Source organism: Limulus polyphemus, unplaced genomic scaffold, assembly GCF_000517525.1.
Source record: "Limulus polyphemus unplaced genomic scaffold, Limulus_polyphemus-2.1.2 Scaffold6, whole genome shotgun sequence".
Lineage (NCBI taxonomy): Eukaryota > Metazoa > Arthropoda > Merostomata > Xiphosura > Limulidae > Limulus > Limulus polyphemus.
The window spans coordinates 2,179,221-2,192,311 of record NW_013665616.1 but is presented as its reverse complement, the minus strand read 5'-3'; the positions used below and the strand labels follow the sequence as shown (position 1 = coordinate 2,192,311).

Below are 13,091 nucleotides of genomic sequence, written 5' to 3'. Positions count from 1 at the left end.
ACAAATCAATGTCATAAAACCTCTGAATTAAATTCATACTATTTTGCTGTTATATCACCGAAGTTATAAAAAATCACTAACTTTAAAAGGCTTATAATAAAAAACAAACCTTTCTAACAAATCAACACGAATATAGAGCATTCAACATAAACACCAGAGTTGGCCTAAGAATAATCAGGTGATAATTTTGTTGGTAAGCGACGATGTTTATAAACCCGTCATGAGATGGGAAAAAAACGTTTTGGCACACATTTTTTGTGTGAATGTTGTAGTTTTTCACATATTGCAAAAAGTATGAAAATTTTCACAAATCATAAAGTGCATGTTTGTTAGACCCAACATTTTCGTTATTCCAAACACTCTATAACATCCCATAATAGATAAAAACTACTCTATAAAATCCAATAATAGTTAAAGCAGCTATAATAACCAATGATAGTTAAAAATAACTATAACATCCCATAATAGTTAAAGCAGCTATAATAACCAATGATAGTTAAAAATAACTATAACATCCCATAATAGTTAAAGCAGCTATAATAATCCATGATAGTTAAAAATAACCATAACATCCCATAATAATCAAAAACAATTATAATATCTCATAGCAGTTAAAAAAAACACTGTAACACCCCATAATAGTTAAAAAGCTACTCTATAACAGCCCATTATATTAAAAAAAACACTATATCATCTCATAATAGTTTTAAAAACCACGGTATAACAGCTCATAATAGTTAAAACACTTTACAACAACACCGTAGTTGGCCTAAGAACAATCACGTGATAGTTTTGTTGCTAAACGACAATGTATATTGATGAACATTACCAAACAAAAAAGGAGCGTGAAAGCATTCTCGACAGAGTGACATAGGAAATAAGCCTTTTATAGTTAGTGATATTTATAGAGAGTGATAGTACCATGTCATCCAGCTCAGCCAAGGTGGTGAAATGATAGTATCATCTTATTAATCTCAATAAAGGAGAGGAAGTGATAGTATCATGTTATTAATCTCAGTCAAGGAGAGGAAGTGATCTGAGCTGGATGACATAATGCTATCACTTCCTCTCCTTGACTGAGATTAATAACATGATACTATCACTTCCTCTCCTTGGCTGAGCTGGATGACATAATGCTCCAAGGAGAGGAAGTGATAGTACGTACCATTTCATTCAGCCTATCCAAGGAGAGGAAGTGATAGTACCATTTTATTCAACTTATTCAAGGAGAGGAAGTGATAGTACCATTTCATTCAGCCTATCCAAGAAGAGGAATTTATAGCATTATGTCATTAATCTCAGCTAAGGAGAGGAAGTGATAGTATCATGTCATTAATCTCAGCTAAGGAGAGGAAGTGATAGTATCATGTCATTAATCTCAGTCAAGGGTAGGAAGTGATAGTATTATGCCATTCAGCCTATCCAAGGAGAGGAAGTGATAGTACCATTTTATTCAGCTTAGCCATGGAGAGGACATGATAGTACAAGGAGGGAGAAGTAGATGCAATCATAAAGGCAAGTTTGTTTTTTTTTCCTTTTCGAGCTACTATTCTTATAAAAAAACATTAATCATATTTTGCCAAAGATAAAAATAATAATAATATGAAAAAAAAAACAACTCAGTATAATAACACTAGTTCATGGTTGATTTTAAATAATGTGTTTCTGTGGTATGAATTTTAACTGTATGCTAATTTCAGTTTTCAAGAGCTGAAAACAGGGCATTTTATACTCTCTTTATTTATAGTTAGTTTGCAGATTTTGAACTAGCCTTCAGGTTCTATAGTTAGCTTTTTATTTGTGTGTTATTCTGATTAATGGATGAATTATGTTACATTTAATGTAATGATTGGGGACGTATAGACCAAGAAGTATATTTTTATAGTTATTTGATTAGAATTGACGAGTACGAAATCTTTGCTCCCTTTCTCGAGTTTCACCGCTTGACGACATTAACTGCCCGAGAAAAGCAATTTTTATTGATGGCCCTTTCGGTATCACATCAGTACGAAGTGTGTAGACCTTGATAGCTTGGGTTTTTCTTAATGCACATGAAAAACACATATATTGTATGTGTTAAGTTGTATTAATCACTTGGTACACCGTGTGAGTAATAGGACAAACTTGTAAATTTACTAGAATGTGTATAAATCAGGTGGGAATAGTGTTCAACCAGTAAATGTTTTAACGCTTGATCAGTTTGCTGCTTATTAGCCGTAGAAAGGACCAGTGAATAAAACGGAAGCTTTGCCGTGTCTCATTATTGTTGAGATTCTTTGCCAGTTGGCACAAGTTTCTCTTCTATCTTGCATCTGCTGAATATGCTGCTCATATAAAAATCTACCATCCTTTTTTGGGTTATTTAGGTTATTTTGTACAGTACTTTCTGTCTTAGTAAAGTAAAATAAATCACTTTTTATCACTATTAGCCATCGACTATCATTGTTTAAAAAGAAGAAGAAAAAAATCAATCATGAGAAACGAAATACTCTATGTATACACGCGCGGGGCCCGGCATGGCCAGGTGGTTAGGGCGCTCGACTCGCATTCAGAGGGTCGCGGGTTCGAATCCCAGTCCCACCAAACGTGCTCGCCCTTTCAGCCGTGGGGGCGTTATAATGTTACGGTCAATCCCATTATTCGTTGGTAAAAGAGTAGCCCAAGAGTTGGCGGTGGGTGGTGATGATTAACTGCCTTCCCTCTAGTCTTACACTTTTAAATTAGGGACGGCTAGCGCAGATAGCCCTCGTGTAGCTTTGCGCGAAATTAAAAAAAAACAAGTATACACGCGTTTTGACCAAGCAGAACTATTTACGTTTTATCCCAGAAGCTAAATAACACGTGTAATATAACACATGGACGGTTGCTATACATTGTTCACTGTAATTCGAGTTTGATACAAGACATACAAACGATAAATTAAATAAATAGATACGATATTTCTTTACCTCTTGAAGTTTTGTTGATTAATTCTTTTTCGTTTACAGCCTTGTCTGTGTTTGTGCGGTTGGGCAAATACCTGCGTTGGCATACGATGTAGTTTCCAACGTACCGTTCTTTTTAGCTTGTGGAGAAAAATCTGCCATGTTTCTGTCTCTTGCCGAATGTTTCTGTGTTTTATGAATTTTTCAAATGGCATGCGCGCGCATACATACATACAGAAACACACTACACATAAATGTACTTAAAATCGAAATGTCTCGAGTTCAGATTATGTGTAGAAAATATGGTGTCTAAAGCAATTCGTATGTGATAATTTTCCCCATTTGTGAACTTGAATACATAGTCCATGATCTGTCAACTACAAACGGCCTCTCTTTCCCCCTCGGTTAGGGACAACTGTGAAAAAAAAAAGAAGGGATTAAATAGTGTTGGAGCCTGAGTGGTGCAAGTACATAAATTACACAATGCATTTTAGAGAATGAGTTGGTAGAGAGGGTAGTAGTGAAACGTGAAGGTTTTCTTTTTTCCTTCAGGCTCAGGAAATGGGGGCAGCGCATGAAGGAATCAGCTCCTACAGAATTTAATCGTTCGACTGGTTCTGGGGAAGGGGAGGTAATTTGTGTCCCTACGAAAAGCCATTGACTCTTGTGGATCGTTCTTGCAGGGTTGTTTTGTGTGGATAGAGGAGAGAGCTCTACCCTCTACATAACGATCATAGCTTAGAATGGCACCTCGATTGTAAGTTAGTTACTTTTTTAACGCTTAGTCCTCTACAAAAATTGTCTGTAGCCTTCATTTCATCAGGATTTCCTGCCCTATTAGTTTAATTTCTGTCCACCATGTCACCAAAGATCGTGTCAGCAGTTTTCGTATTTTCAAGTCTTTCCTGCTTAATCTTGTCATTACTAAATTATCTTTTCCTAGTCTTTGTATCGTCAGTGTATTTACCACGCTCTTGATATAATTTAATCATGGCTAGCATTATTTCTTCCTCATAAAAAATTGTTTCTTCAGTTCTGTCATCAAGGATAATTTTATTTCTAATCATTATAGCATTTTCGCTCCTCCCACTTATTGTGGTGTATGTATTATTATATGTGGTAGGAAATTGTCATTATATTGTACTTTACATTATTTTTTAAGTTTACATTGTAACTCACCAACATACATTAGAATTAAATTGTACAACTAAATTTAAACAATATACATAACGTACGTTAACTATAATCTTATTCAAACAGCATTAAGTATAGCTACAGAAATAAAACTAACATCAGTGATTTTTGTATTTGTATTTATGGCAAAACTACTAAGACTATCCGCCGCCGTCCATAATTTTGAACTACTAGTCAGAAGAAAACAACTAGCCAGTTGAACTGACTAGTGGTAGAGGAAAGACAGTCAGCCAGTTGAACCACTAGTCAGAGGAAAGACAGCCAGCAGTACCCTACCATCCACACTAAGGAATTGACTGTCACTCTTATAAGAAATCCACGGCTTAAAGTGCAGGGAATATTTTGTGATATCGAATACTCGAACCGGGTTTGCCAGCTCCGAAATCCAGAGTTCTACCACAAGGCTAACACACATCTGCTAATGTATTGAAGGTTTCAATATCTTCCAAAAATTGTTTTTACTGGTTTTTATTAAACACATTTTATGTTAATAATTAGAAAATTAACTACTGATCTATTAATCAAACATGTACTAAGTAATATTACAAGTTTACTGCAATTAGTTTTTATCGTATCCAAGGACATTTTGATTTAAGTAAAAACTTTATTTGTGTTATTTCGCCTTAAATGTTAACATTTGTTATTTTACTAGTATTGGACTAGTTTTATAAACAAACTAATAATGAGTTTAATATGTAACACGTTAACTCATATGATCAAGCTAAAGTTTGAAGAGTCAGGCTATTCTGATTAGCTCAGTTAGGTGAAAATTCTTATATAAACATATTTTATAAGAACTGTTGTTGTTGTTTTTTAACGCAAAGCTACACAATGGGCTATCTGGGCTCTGTCTGCCGCAGAGAAACGAACCTTGGATTTTAGCATTGTAAGTCTGAAAACTTAACGCTGACCCACCGGGAGACGTTCTATAAGAGAATATATTTTCATGAAAAAATTAGAAGTATTTAGATTCGTCTATTTCGAATTCAAATATGGGTCAATCTGTTGTTTAAATTTTTATTTTTTTATAATTTAGTCATGCAACGGTTTTTAATTTATATACTTAGATCTCATATGCTGTTGAATATTAGACATCATATTAATATGCTTGAGAAAATATATTTTAAGTGTCATCCAATTTTAACCTGAATTTTTAATAGCCTTTTTTTTTACCTCTCCCGTTGGGATAGCGGTAATTCTATAGTTTTATAACGCTAAAATCAAGGCTTCGATTCACCTCGGTGGACGTAGCACATCGCACGATGTGACTTCGTTATATATATAAAATATTTTTTTCATTTCTATTGAGGTGTAATTTGTTTCTTAATAGGATCGAGTTCTACTTCCAATTTTTCATTTCTTATTATTTTCGTGCTTATCAGCGATTGGATGAGCTTGCCCAGATAACGATACTTTTGGTGAGTGATTAGAATTCTGCAGATGTAGAAAAGATGTTCAGTTCACTAACGAAATTTTAAACTAATTATTTTATTCCACTATAGTGAAAAAGTTCAGAATCATGTCAGTAATCCTTTACTTATATCAAGATGATAAAAAAGCTGAACTTTCAAGACAAGTGATATCAACGTCGTTTTTAAAATCGAAGGTCATCTTATTAGTATATTTAAAACTATTGACTCCCGATTCTGGTAAGCGATCATATAATTATTATAATTTTTTATGTGATTTTTTCAAAACGTAAGTAGAATTTCATAGTTTAACATTTTGAATAAATAAGAAATATTTTCCAGTGTGGGTAACTATGTTATTTGCCTTGCCTTTGGGGTTTAATTTTAGATTTCTCATATATAAAGTTTTTCTTTTTTATATTTGTAAAGATGAAATCCCGCTACAAACAAAATTTTTCCCATTAGAAGAAATGAATATCAACATATATATATATATATATTAAAAACTAAAGGGTATTGTCACGAATATAAATTTTTAATTTGTCTTTCAAACGCTGTCAAATAATTTCTGATAAATAAATATATATATATACACACACATACACACCAAGAAAATTATTAGGAATAATACTTATAAGAACTATCTTTAATGCTTTCTTTTTACTTTATTATCTTGGTGTTTCTATTACCACTCACTAGGACTGTTCTGTTCTCTAAAGCTTTTCCTCTGATGTAAAGGTTTGTTTAAAAAATGTTAAACTTGGCTTTCCTTTTAAGTTTGTTTTCCAGTTGAATGAAGCTTTCAAGATGATATAAAACTCGTGACGTAACATCGTGGGAAGAATTACAGCAAGCAATTAAGAAATATCGCAATATTGAAATCAGCAACGATAAGCAAATGGCATTGCATTATGATGAAAGATTTTCAAATTCACCTAAATATCCATATAGCCTAGTCAGGAAAAAAAAACGACAACCATACCTTAATTTACAAAGGGAGAATCTGTGCTTGCACATCAATACTCGTCCAGACAACTATAAAATTTTGGTGAACTTTTCCAGGTGAGTTGTTTCCATAACCCTAATACTTTAAATATATATATATATATATCTTTAAAATTTTATAACATGATTTATTTTTAATCCAGCTGTTGATAATAATAAACATTCAGATTCTTAATAGCAGCAGTTCAGATTGTTCATCATATCCAAAGAGGTAAGAAACAGTCTCTCATTCATAGTTTTGTTTTCTAGTAGCATATCAATATATTACTTTGAAATTGTTTTCGTGTTAACAAATCTAAAGAACAAAAATTTGTGTTGATCAGTAATAAAAGTATTTGTTGATTATTTCTGGTAATTGGCTATTATATAATTTAGCCACCAGGCGCTTTGTGCTGGTGTGGTCAGAGAATACTACAGTGCAGTTTAAAAGAAAAACGCTTAGAATTAAAAAAAATGAAAGAAGGCAGTATTGGTGAATGTGGATGTCGTCTTTATGAAGAATGTACTTATCATAGAATAAGTACTATATAATTTGTGAGTTAGGCTACTTAAGTTTAGTTTTTGGCATTCCTATTGATGTTTAGTGAGTTAGACTACGTAATTTTAACTTTTGGCATTACTATTGACGTTTAGTAAGTTGGGCAACTTCGTTTTAGTTTTTTGCATTCCTATTGACGTTTAGTGAGTTACGTCACTTAATTTCAACTTTTGGCGTTACTATTGACATTTAGTGAGTTAGGCTACTGAATTTTAGCTTTTGACGTTCCAATTGAGGTTTAGTGAGTTAAGTTACTTGATTTTAACTTTTCGCATTCTTATTGACGTTTAGCGAGTTATACCACTTGATTTTAACTTTTGGCATTCCTATTGACGCTCAGTGAGTTATACTACTTAATTTTAACTTTTGTCATTCTTATTGATGTATAGTGAGTTAAGCTACTTAATTTGAGCATTTGGCAGTATTGTTGATGTTTAGTGAGGTAGACTACGTAATTTTAGCTTGTGTTATTTCTATTGACGTTTATTGAGGCTACTTAATTTTAACTTTTGGCATTCATTGACGTTTAGTGAGTTAGGCTACTTAATTTAACTTTTGGCATTCTTATTGACGTTTAGTGAGTTAGGCTACTTAATTTCAACTTTTGGCATTACTATTGATGTTTAGTGAGTTAGGCTACTTAATTTTGTCTTTTGGCAATGCTATTGACGTTTAGTGATTTATGCTACTTAATCATAACTTTTGGCATTCCATATGAGGTTAATGAGTTAGGCTACTGTTTTAAAGTAAGTTTAAGCAAATTGGCTGACTTTAGTATATCAGAAGGTTATATTACACAGACACACACACATATATATATATATATGAATAGACTAATTGTTTTGGGACGATCTTGAATATTTTATTATTAATTTCATTTTCTAGCACCTGACAAGTCATAAGAAAACTGTTCTGTCAAATAAAAAAAAAGGTCAAATCGTAAAATTGTTCATAGCTTAGGGTTATGGGAGCTTTTGTTGTTAAGCGCATGGCTACACATTGGTTTCTGTTTTTCCCCCTGGCAAATATCGAAGCCTATTTTTTAGCGATATAGGCCTGGTGACTCATCGTGGGGGGGGGGGGGTGCTCATATAAGTAATATTGTGTTCATACTTACAATTTCGCTAGGGGGTTAAAAAAGAGAGTAAGATTTCAATGTTAGACCAGCCAGATATTTGTTTACGAATTACAGTTAAAAGGTCAAACTACAACTTTTTTTCAAATATTACAAAATTAGGACAATTTTGAAAGCATAGAAAGTTAAAACACTTAAATATTTCAGGAAACTTTTATTAGTAATTTTGTTTGTTATTGACCACGTGACTAGCAGAGTGTTTTTGTTTTCCTTTATTTGTTTGGAAGGTGGGTGATGTTTTCAATGAGGTAAAGATACCATCCAAAGCGTCACTGATGTATATATGAAGTTGGGTAAGAATTTTTTTTTTTAACTCGGTAAAGAATGACCTTTGTGTACCCCAGTGGAAGCTCTGATAAGTGACTTTTTGTACTTTAGTGGAAACACTGACTGATAAGTGACTTTTGTGTACTTCAGCGGAAATACCGATAAGTGACTTTTGTGTACCGCAGTGGAAGTACTGATAAGTTTAAATGATTTATGTAGAATGTAAATTAACTACATTTTTTAAAAATCTTTTGCCACAATCTTAGTTAAATTCACAGGTTGTAAATTTTTCAGAAGACAATTGCCAAAGTTATTTATATATTTTGTAAATTTATGTGTTAACTTTTCACTATGTTTTAGTGTGGACTTTACTGAAGGAAGCGAATGGCAGTTGTCATCAGAAATGGATTATAATTGAGCCGATTCGCCTTCTAGAGGGGGGAGAAGCACACTATTAAATAGTGATTGTATTTTTCTCCCTATGTGTTGAAACTATTACTAGTTGAACGACCTAACTTTGTTAGTGTTAGGAGTAGTGACAATTCTGTATATCCTCTGTGTAACCAAGATTAAGTCCGTGATATTTTAAGACAAGTCATACTGTCTTTTCCTTATTATTATAAATGGAAAGCGATACTCAATCTATTACACAAAAGTCAATTACTCCCTGTCGATAGAATCCAAAAAATGTTAGTTTTATTAATTCTATTTGATTAGACTAGTTGGCTCTTGTAAAGTATTTAATTGTGTTTTTAAATGTAAACGATGTTAGTAGTAGACAGCGGCTGAAGCAACTTTTTGTTCGGATTGAGACATAAAATGTAAATAATCACGCTTATCCAGTTGTAGTTTGCAGTTGTAATTGTAAAATCAAGTGTAACCGGAACTAACTTACAGTATTTTGTATTTTATTATTATATATATGTCTACTTGTGTGTTATTACCCAAACCACATGTTGTTAATTATATTTTGTTAATAAAGAATAAGATAGATCTGAGTATTATCCATATCTGAAGTAGGTAAATGGGCTGGTAGTGTGAAGGCTAGCGTACCCGGATGGTTAATCTAAGGATTCATGGTTCGCGACTGTTGCCACAAAATGCGAACTACACATTGGGTTTTTATGTGCACTATAGGAGTTACAGTCAAATCCCACTGCCTCCCCCCCCCCACCCCAGTGGCACTTGCAACGCTAGAAACCGGGTTTCGATGCCCATGGTGGGCAGAGCACAGATAGCTCATTGTGTAGCTTTGTGCTTAATTTCAAACAAACAAATAAATCCCACTATTCGATCAGGCAAGAGCGGCAGCTCAAGAGTTGTGGTTAGTAATGTTGACAAGCTGCCTTCTTTCTAGTCTTATCAGTTCAACATTAGGGATAGCTAGGCGCAGATAGCTCTTGTGTAGCCTTGCGCGAAATTCTGAAACATACCACCGAAACAAAGTAAGTAAATGCTGAGAGGGAGTATTAAACACTTGACTACTGTTAAGACTCCTTAAGACATGTGCTCTAAATGTTAAATCAGAACTTCGAAGATATGTATCATACACACAATTATCTGGTTTATTTAGTGCTAATTGATAAGGATTATACATTATAGCTGAAGTTGAATGGGAAAAATAATTTAATCAAACAGATCATTTGATAAGCCGGATGTTATAATACAACATAAACTAAAATAACATGCAATTCATTAGTTTGTGTGGAATTACGCCATGCGTTATGATAACTAGTGTAGAGTAGGCTATATCAGCACCTTTTATGAGCATGCGTCAACAATACAAGCCTGTAGCAGTGAAGTGTGCAAGTCAGTTTTCTATCGGATTTTGACACGTGTTCTGTCAGAACTACATTTTTTGTTTTTAAGTTTCAATGGTAAAATCCACGCACCATGTACTCAACCTTGGATTTTGTCAACAACAATTTTTCAGTGACAAAAATTTGCACTATAGGAGAAAAACGTAGATATAAGTGACTAGTAAAATTCTATCAAAATATAGGGTTTATATGTAAATTTTCTTGTCCATACATTCTAATAAGGATTGTCATTTTTCACATCTTTAAATATGTAATTTTTATGGTTTATGCTACAAACCCTGTTTAAAAAGAAAGAAACAAACAAAAACAAAAAAACAGGTGCAAAAAAATGAAGCTCGCAAAATCCCATTTCACAGAATAAGAGTTTTCAACCTGGATTTCAATGCAGGAAATACATTTGGATGTTAATAATGAAAAGTTAGTGTATACGTATTACGTTTTCCTGGGTTGATGTCTAAGTCTTAACGTGTCTTAAGTTTGAAATGTTGACACGTGTAATTTATTTTTTTACGAGTTAATAGCAGTCATGTTTTAATTTTCAAATGCGGCATCATATTTTTGATAGTTTGTCTTGTGGTTATCAGCTGTGTTTCTTCTACCTTTGACGGTTGAGGTTATCTATTGGATAATTAAGACTTTTTTTTAGTTTCTGACCATATGTCAAGAGTGGTATTTCATGACCAGGATGGTTGTTGGGTGGAGGGTTTGCTGAGGGACAGGCGGGTCCCGTGTGCAACTTCCTGTCGCCGAGGGCGGTGACTGTTGGCCGTGGAGGGTGCCAAGTGGCGCGTGCTCGCCCGCTGTTCTTCCAAGCAACCGGATTTCCCGGGACTGCCTGGAATTGAGATCTTGTTTATGCAAAAGTTGCTTTTAGGCGTAGATTTTGAAAAATAGGTGTAACAGTAATTTTTATGCTTTTTATACAAACGTAATCAAATATAAAAACAGTGACTTTTTAAAATATGTTGTCGTTTTCGCATGTCGTAATATTAAAAAGTCAAATGTTTCATTTATGTTCGTAATGAATCATAATTAAATATTAAAGCACAAAACATAGCCATGCACTAAATACAAGATATTGTAGAACCTTGAAAGTTATTTTTCATGAAGTTCATGATTATTCTTACAGAAATGTCTATTATATTTGTTTTCACAGCGACGAATATTAAAGTGGGGAGTCAGTGCAGAAGTAGCTCGTACAAACCTTGGTGATATTCTGAGGCTTACGTCGCCATTACATCACCAGATAACTTACACACCCTGAACGTAGAGCAGATGAGGCGATAGAAGCGTGGCAGACACACCATTTCGTTCTGTGTTAGGACTAGCATGTGGTGAGCAGCCAAGGAGGAGATGATTGAGAGAGATACTGGGGAGGTGGGGGGAGAGCTAATGCAAGGGGCTATGTGTTTCTAACAATCTCTGCTTACAGGAGTAGCATGCATACCGGGAGAAACTAAGCGATTGCCTGTATTCTTAAAAACGTTGATGTCGTTTTTGAGGGCACAAGTATCTAATTAATTATTTTTTTATGTACGGTTAAGATACTCGTCTTTGAACAGAAATTCGGGGTAATATACAAGTATTGTTAAAGTAAAAATATAACACTGTATTTTAATCAGACCTTGTTTGCGTTAGAAAAGGTAAACAAGACATACAGATGTTTGTCAAAGTGGATTAAATATATTTAGTACGTCACAATTTTTCTTCAGTTACAATTAGAGACGCCCCCCCCCAGTGCCACAGCGGTATGTCTGCGGACTTACAACGCTAGAATCCGGGTTTCGATACCCGTGGTGGGCAGGGCACAGATAGCCCATTGTGTAGATTTGTGCTTAATTACAAACAAACAATTAGATCAATTTTTTTTTACTAATTATCTAATCATTTCATATTTAATTTGTATATTAAAATAGATCTTTGAGTCACAACGAAGCAAGTAACGATATTTGAATGCGAAATTCAGTTGTTGCTAGAGCCCTTGACATATTAAAAAGGTGCTATCGTGTTTATGTGGATTTACAGGCTAAATAATATCGAAGAGGGTGATAGTTTTGAGTTAAAACTCACTAAATTTATAAATATCTGTGAACTATAATTAAAAGTGTGAACTGCATTTGTTATATTATATAGTAACTTATATGGTTAAAATAAAGTTCGGGTATGTGTAAGTTTTTATACACTTAGAAAAATTTAGAAGATATCACGGATTCTTAATGTTTAGATATCTGTGAGAACTATCCAGTGTTTAAGGCTTGAATCATTAGGGTTTGTATAGACTTATTAACAGCTCAACAGAATAAAACGTTGTAGATAAGTTATAATTCATTTTAAGCAAGTCTAAGACCAACTCATTAATCTCAAACGTTTAGAGTAGTTTGTCACAATTTGGATATATCACCTTACATGTGAAAAAAAAAAGAAGTAAATAAAGTGATACTTTTTGTTTTGTTTTTCTGTAGGGTGAAGATAATTTTTTATATAGGTATTACAAAAAATGATAATTAACAATATTTAAAATATTAACAATATTTTACAACCGTATCACCTAACAATATAAAAACACTTATGAAAGAAAACAATGTCTTAAAACCCGCCCCCTGGTGGCTAAGCGGTAAGTCTGTGGGCTTGCTAAAAATCAAGTTTTGGTACTTGCGGTGGGAAGAGTACAGATAGCTCTTTGTGTATCTTTGCGCTTAATAAACAAATTAAATCAAAATTTAAACTTAAGCACATTCTAAAATCTAATTACTGAACTCTAGAAGGCATTAATAATTAAAAATTGTTAATTTAAAAAGG

General features: G+C 33.5%; 1 protein-coding gene across 5 annotated transcripts in view; it reads left to right on the top strand.

Annotated features, from left to right (window-relative positions):
* Positions 1 to 12,092, top strand: part of LOC106476030 (protein sprouty-like) — a 27,326-nt gene extending 15,234 nt beyond the window's left edge. For 2 of the 5 annotated variants that reach the window (XR_002609610.1, XM_022381119.1), the window contains exons 3-6: positions 4,258 to 4,550; positions 5,449 to 5,767; positions 6,305 to 6,589; positions 10,939 to 12,092. The gene's annotated coding sequence lies outside the window, so the exon portion shown is untranslated. Of the gene's footprint in view, positions 1 to 1,302; positions 1,512 to 3,476; positions 3,682 to 4,257; positions 4,551 to 5,448; positions 5,768 to 6,304; positions 6,590 to 10,938 lie in introns of those variants that run through there. The other 3 variants (XM_022381092.1, XM_022381145.1, XM_022381177.1) reach the window with 3 other exon arrangements.
* The last annotated feature ends 999 nt before the right edge of the window (positions 12,093 to 13,091 follow it).